The sequence below is a fragment of the Ursus maritimus genome, unplaced genomic scaffold, assembly GCF_017311325.1.
Source record: "Ursus maritimus isolate PB19 unplaced genomic scaffold, ASM1731132v1 scaffold_24, whole genome shotgun sequence".
Lineage (NCBI taxonomy): Eukaryota > Metazoa > Chordata > Mammalia > Carnivora > Ursidae > Ursus > Ursus maritimus.
The window spans coordinates 18,168,563-18,174,358 of record NW_024424897.1 but is presented as its reverse complement, the minus strand read 5'-3'; positions in this window follow the sequence as shown (position 1 = coordinate 18,174,358).

The window sequence follows — 5,796 nt, the reverse complement described above, 5'->3', positions numbered from 1 at the left end:
AGCGTATGAGGCAAAGACAGGAGCCTGGGCACCTCACCCGCCCTCGCACACGGACACGGGGTCGGCAAAGAGCAGAGCAGGTGGCCGGTGGCAGAGCCGCTGACAGACCAGCTCCACCGCGGCCTTATCCTGGGCCTTTCCCCAACCCCCCCAAGCCTTAGCTTCTGTGATGGACAGATTCTCGGATATCCTCACCTCCCCATGTTCACACACATACGGGGTCCTCTTCCCTTGATGGTGGACACAACCCACGACTCGCTTCTGACTCTGTAGAACACCGCAAAGGGGAGGAGACGTCACTCACGTGATTAGTCACGTCACGTAAGGCGACCTCTTGCTAGTCAAGCCCCTCTAGAGACGCTCTGCGCTGGCTTGGTAAAGCCGACGGTCATGCTAGGTGTGACAGCGAGTGTCGTGTCAGCTCGGCGAGGCTGCATAGTACACAGTTGTATCTAGACTTTGCTGTGGAGACAAACTGTAGATGTCGTTCGTATCTACAAGCGGTGGACTTTAAGGAAAGATTCGTCTCGGAAGTGTGGGTGGGCTCATCCAATCAACTGAAAATCCTTCAAAATGAAACCGAAGTTTCATTGAGGAATAAAGAAGAAATTCTGCCTCAGGACTACAGCATCAGCTCCTGTCTGAGAGTTTCCTGCTTGCCAGTCTGCCCGATGGATTTCAGACTTGCCAGCCCCCACAATTATGTAAGCCAATTTCTTGGAATAAATATCTCTGGACACACGCACGTCCTACTGGTGCTATTCCTCTGGAAGACACTGACTGTCACCCTGGGACAGCCCAGGTGGAAAGGAGCTACCTTCAGCCAACAGCCAGCAGGAAGCGGGGCCCCTCCATCCTGTGCCCTGGAGGAAATGGATTTTGCCAACAATCTGGTCGAATTTGGAAACAGTCTCTTCTTCAGTCAAACCTCCAGATAAGAAAACAATTCAGAAGACATTTTGACTGCTGCCTTGTGAGACCTCGACCCAATAAGCCACGTCTGGACTTCTAGCCCATAGAAACTATGAGATAATAAATGTGTGTTGCGGGGGCACCTGGGTGGCTCAGCCAGTTGGACGTCTGCCTTTGGCTCAGGTCATGATCCCAGGGGTTCCGGGATCGAGCCCCGTGTCGGGCTCCCTGCTCAGCGGGGAATCTGCTTCTCCTCTCCCTCTGCTGCTCCCGCTGCTTATACTCTCCCTCTCTCTCTCTATCAAATAAATAAATAAAATCTTAAAAAAAAATCAGTGTCTGCATTGCAAGCCATTTAGTTCACAGCAATATGTTATACAGCAATGGACAACTGATACACTTCCCCATCTGGAAAAGGGGGAAATAAGAGTGGCCCTTTCACGGGGTCATTGTGGGGCCTCAGAGAGCTAATCCAACAGTGTGCTTAGCAGAGTGCCTGCCATCTGTTGAGTGCACAATGAATCAATAAATGTTAGTCCAAGTTTTTGCAAAATTATTCAGCAGCGGTCAAAGAATCAGAAATAGAAATAGGGAATGTCAAGATTCCTGAAGCTCCCGGACTCATCATCTCACATAAGTGGAAAAAGAGTGTTGATTATTTCAGAGAAGCAGAAGATAGCGGGACGGTTCAGTGCATACAGCCTGGTGTCACACCGGCCCAGTTCAGTCTGGCTCTGCCATCTGCCAGAATAGCACCTGGCACATAGTAGGGCTAGGAGAGCATTAGCTGCAATAGTAAGAGTAATATCGTCATGATTTTATCGTGATGATGATTTTATTATTATTATTATCACTGTTAATATGTTTGTCTCTAACCCCTAGCCCTAGGAATTAATACAGTACACTTTTACACCAACTGAGCAAATAACAGGTAGGAACCCACGCTTCAGAGATTCCGAGTTTGCTCATTTTGAATAAACTTCCTACATCCTTGTCAAGGGATTCCGACTGTGTGATCTCTTCAGCGGTGTCTGGGGACCGGGAAGGACCGCATCTAGTACAGAATTTGCCTGCACAGAGTTTTTTCACCCCCTGCCCCAACTTTCAGCACCCTTCACTCCGGCTGCTGCCCCAGGTCCCCAGATCCAGCAGAGGGCGCTGTGGCCTCAAAATGCAGCCCGCCGCCCGCCTGCTTCCCTCTCCTAGACTGACGGTAACGAGGGAGGGTACCCGCAAGGGGGGGTGGGCCTGACTCCGATCAGACCATTTGTCCTAACTGGTCCCTTTCTCCAAGCACTCAGCAAACTTCCTCTCACCCACTGCTGGCTGGTTTTCCAAACCTCACCCTGCTCTCTGAAGGCTCCAGAGCTCTAGACCTCCCTCCTTTGAACCCCAGAAACTGCATTTCAGCAATGAATCACACCGGCCTTATGCTGCTCTGTTACTGTTTCCAAATCCCATGGCAGCACAGCTATAAACCTCCCTCGGGCCCTCTGACAAGCCTTCTGCCAGCCACCCACAGCCTTCTCTCCTCCAGTCCTGTTCCAACTTCTCCAGACAAAACTCACTCACCCCACCCAGCCTACTTCGGCTCCAATCTCCTGCAGGGGAAAGGACTATTTCTTTCATTCAGCCTTTCAGCTAACAATTGTTTTGGGCCAAGGTTAGCATCATGCAGAGAAGACAACACCCAACCTTTATCGAGAACCTCCTAGGTGCCAGATGTCGTCCTAGCACTTCACATACTCTTCACGACACCCCAGGAGGCTCGTTAGACCCATTTTAGAGATGTGACAACTAAGGCACAGAGTACTTAAGGGACATGTCCTAAGGTTATACAGTTAGTGATTGAACTAGTTAGTATTCAAACTCCAGCTGTCTGGCTCCAGCAACTGGGTTTCTTCACCAACACGCTAGCTGGGCTTTTAGTACAGACATGGGGCTCCATCCCTGATGTTCAGAACTTCACTGTCACCCCTAACTACATGACTATGGAGCACATGACTCACCTAAATTGAGACGTGCTGTAAGCATAAAACACCCACTGAATTCCAAAGACTTCGTTTGAAAAAAATCTATATAAAATATAGCATTAATGGGGCACCCTTCTGGTTCAGTCGAAAGAGCGTGCAGCTCTTGATCTTGGGGGTATGAGTTCAGGCCCCATGTTGGGTGTAGAGATTACTCAAAAATAAAATCTTTATATATATAGTCTATCTATATGTAACATTAATAATTGTTATATTGATTACATGTAGAAGTGATATTTTTGATATATTGAGTTAAAGAAAATACATCATCAAAATTAACATCACCTTTTTCTTTTTACTTTCTTTTTTTTTTAAGATTTTATTTATTTATTTGAGAGAGAAAGGGAGAGACAGAGCATGAGCGGAGAGTGCGGGGGAGAGGGAAAGGGAGAAGCAGATCCCCCCCTGAGCAGGGAGCCCAATGCCTGAGCCGAAGGCAGACGCTTCACCAACTGAGCCACCCAGGCGCCCCTCTTTTTGCTTTTGAACACGTGGTTAGGACTAGAACATTTAAAATGGCATAGGGGGGCTCACCTTCTATTTCTGGAGGGCAGAGTTCTAGGAGCTCTCAGCCCGGTGGAAAGACGGACAGGATCTCCAATAATTCTAAAACAGGCCAAAATGTGGTATGTGTCCTGAGAAGTGAGATCAAGGTGGTGCAGGAGCCCAGGGAAGCTTCCAGCACGGACTCAGAACTCCAGAGGTCTGCAGGATTCCACCCGGGAGAGAGAAGCGTGGGGACAGCCAATGCTGAGGCTGCAAAGCAGAGGGAACCCCAAGTCAACCAGGGAGGTGGGACATGGGAGTGCTCCTGGGAGGAGCGGAGGGAGCCAAGGCCAGTGGGCCCTCAGACTATGGGATGGGAGGTGGGGCCAAAAGCTCTTGGCAGGATGGAACTCCGGGAACTGAGGGCTGGGGAGGGCCCTAGGGACTGGGGAAGTTGCCAGCTCAGGCTCCAGCAGGGATGGGGAGAGGGAAAGGGGGCTGGGCAGTGAGTGGCAGGTCAGCCCTCCTCCTCCTCCTCCCTCTCCTCCTCCTCCTCCTCCTCACCACTGCTCCCAGAGGGCAGTGAGATGACCAAACCCCTCAGAGGAGGTTGCTGTGGGAGGATAACTTTTGAGGAGCATTTCCTGCCTCTGGCTCAAAACTGCTTCCTGCCCCAACACTTGACCCCCATTAAATTCTTTCCTCCCAGGGGAGGTGGGTGGCCAGGAGGGCCTCACAGGCTCCGCAGGTCCAGACCCAAGCATGTCAGCAGCTGAAGGAGGCAGGATCCCAGGTGTCCAGAGGCTTAGCCTCCCACAGCCCTTCGGAGGATCTGGACTCCAGGCCTCACGGGGAAACTTCTGGACAGATTTTGGAAGAGCCAACCCTGCCTCCCTCCCCTCAAGGCAAGGACTCAGCTTTCCTGTCTTTTGGCCTCTTGATCCCTTTGGGCCCTCAGCTCTGGGTAGGAACTCCCAACTCTTCCTCATTTATGGGGCTCGTTTTCCCCCCTCCCAAACAGAAGTTGGGGGTCTCTAAAGGGAAAAGGGGGTTACGTGCAAATTCCACAGGAAATAATCCTAAGTGATTCCTTCCCTAGAACCGCCTGGGGTCTCCGTCTGCAGTTTCCTCCCCGGTTGTGATGTGAGACCAGATTCCCGGGATGCGAGATTTGAGAGTCCACTGAAGGTTGGTGAAAGGGGCCAGATCTTTCTTTCCTACTTCCCAAGCCTAAACCATGCCCTCCCCACATTTGTGTGGGTAGTGTAATAGCAATACTTAAAATGGGAGAGGACCCCCCCCCCAAAACAACCCAGCTCATCTCAGCTCAAACCTCGGGCTCTGCCTCTAAGTCACACTTGTCTCACTGCTTTCATAAATCCTGGAGCCCCCGAGAAGACCACCGTACCAGCCAGGAGTCTTGGATTCCTCCAGAAATGCTGCACTGAGAGCTGAGATGAGCCCTGGGGAGCCTTCGTCCCTTTACCTGGCCTTGTCGCTGATCACCAGCTAAACCACAGTGTGGGGCATCTCCTCCCACCCTCCACACGCCCTTTAGAGCCGGGGCAGAATTCCCTTAGAGGGTGGGATCTCCTCTTCCAGGGATGCTCAGTCTGGGTCCAAGGGGGAAGGAAAGCCCTGTGGGAGGAGGGACAGGCCTAGAGAGCGGAGCCAGCAGGATGACCCTGCAATCCAGAGGCCCCTCTGTGCCTAGGGCTCCCCCTGGTGGCGACGGAAAGAGACTACCAGAGACTTGGACAGAAGGCGAGGCGGACCCTGGGGGAAAACTACTAATGGGGATAAAAGACCTCTCTTCCCCTTCCCTCAGTCCAACCTGCACAGGGGCCAGACGCCACGGAGTGGATTTGTGTGAGCCTAAAAAGGGCCCAGGAATTCTTTCTCCTCTTTCATTTTTCAGGCTGCACCATCCTCGCCGCCGGGCTGGAGTGGAATCCAGGCTCTAGGCCCCCAGCCCTACCCTGAGGCACCTCAATGAAGGGGGAGCCCACGCTGCGACAGCAGGGCTCAGCTCAGCCGGGGGAAACTTCCCCGGATCCACAGCCCCCTCCCCGTCCTCAGCACCCGGTGCCCTACACCACCAGCTCACCCTCTCCCCCTCCTAAAAATTTCTCTTCCTTCCATCTCGCCCCTCCTACTGATCCAAACCCTAAGCCAGATTTGGAGAGGGGGTTGCGAGTGGGATGAGAGGAGGGAAGGGGCAGAGGAGGGAGACCTCCGTCCCGCCCCAAGCCGCCCCACGTTTGGCCCCTCCGCGTGCTCGGTTCTTCGGAGAACTCTAAGGAAGCCGGTGGCCTAACCGAGAGCTGGGGGTGGGGCAGTGAGGAGGGGACTGGGCGGGGGGGGGGGG